Here is a 1,538-nt window from a genome sequence, read left to right as displayed (position 1 = left end):
ACGGGACTTGTTTAATTTTGGCGATGTGGTGAGCATGGACGAGGTCCACCGAAGTATCTTTTTCCACGATGTACCCCAATTACGTCATGTTGCTTCCACCGGCTTTAAAGGATTACTTTTTAGCCGAGTTTGCCATCGCAGTCTGTGGCACAAACATTTAGTCTGTTCGACTGCTCACGGGAAAGGTAGTATTGTGAAACACTGCAGAAACGAACGACTTCCTTACTTTAGCTCCGAATAACCATACTCTGCGAAATTTTCCCAGATCATCTGCTGAGAATTTCTGCTGCTGGAAGTTACCTCAGAAACCCTGTTAAATCGAAATGTATTGAGCGAATCGCAAAACAGAAAGCATTTAACACGGAACACAAACAAACTGGCATACCTCAAGCATTTTCAGACACAGAGATGCATGAATGCTAAATGTGATACAGTCCGAGGGCATGAGTCATAAAGTAATCTCACAACTAACAACAGGGCATTTCCAAACGACTCTTTCAAACATACTGCAGCCTTAGTGCACCACCACTTTCCAGACAATGCTGAAAAGAGAGAAAGAAAGAACATAATAAGAATTGGCAGTAAAAAGTGAATTTCACCAATCACAGTCTCGATTAGATTACCTTTCCCTTCCGATGTTTCCAGGACGGAAATGGGAGAAATTCAATTATGTATGACATCGAAATTCATTGGAACGATTTTCCCATTATCTAGAAACCCAAATAACAACGAGTAGAGTCACCGTAGGACTTCGTTTCACAACAGCGATGAAATAACAGTCTCCATTCGGTTCCAGTAAAAAGCTCAACTTGCCTGGGATGGCAGAACTGTTTGCGATTTTCCGAGCGGGAGGCGAACACGATCATGACAGTAGAGACATTTTGAAATATTTGGCAGTATCCCACACCACAGTTAGTTCCCTGGGACGCAAACCCATTTTACTTTTGTTTTCAACATCAATATACAGTGGGCATCGAAACAGCATTTTAACAATGCTGCAGCGTTGGAGCTGATCAGCAGAAATGGCAGTGGTGGGATTCGAACCCGCGCCCCTTTCGAGACTGGAACCTAGATCCAGCGCCTTAGACCGCTCGGCCACACTACCAGCCGGCCACGCCCCCTCATTTTGTTGTATTTCCAATTGTGCTCCTGCATAACAACAGATGCAAAGTCACATGATAAGGGTTCCATGATTCCTCTCGGACTCGCACAGCTGCTGGGATGTCCTCTCGGACTCGCACAGCTACAATGTCAATTTCGCAGCAGATATTGATAGCCCATCAATCCAGACAAAAATCAATGGTAAACTGAGTCTATCTTCTCAGACTCTTTTCAGCTACAAATGTATCTGTGAGTGCTTGAGAATATGGGTTCGCTTATGATTTGGTCAAATAACCATGAGCTGCTTGACATTACTGCAATTTAGAATCTCGCTTTGCTAAATGATTTCACCCATTGCTCGAAACAGGACGACTTTCACGTTTACACGGAACACGAAACACACCGGACTACAGGGATAATGCACAAACCTGAGCAGG

General features: G+C 44.0%; 1 non-coding gene across 1 annotated transcript; it reads right to left on the bottom strand.

Annotated features, from left to right (window-relative positions):
- Positions 1-1,023: 1,023 nt before the first annotated feature.
- trnal-uag (transfer RNA leucine (anticodon UAG)) lies at positions 1,024-1,105 on the bottom strand. Its single transcript has one exon. It is a non-coding gene; the product is annotated as a tRNA-Leu (tRNA).
- Between the last annotated feature and the right edge of the window lie 433 nt (positions 1,106-1,538).

The sequence above is a fragment of the Chiloscyllium plagiosum genome, unplaced genomic scaffold, assembly GCF_037043375.1.
Source record: "Chiloscyllium plagiosum isolate Xiang-an unplaced genomic scaffold, Cpla_swu_hap1 HiC_scaffold_29, whole genome shotgun sequence".
Lineage (NCBI taxonomy): Eukaryota > Metazoa > Chordata > Chondrichthyes > Orectolobiformes > Hemiscylliidae > Chiloscyllium > Chiloscyllium plagiosum.
This window is presented reverse-complemented; position numbering and strand designations above follow the sequence as displayed.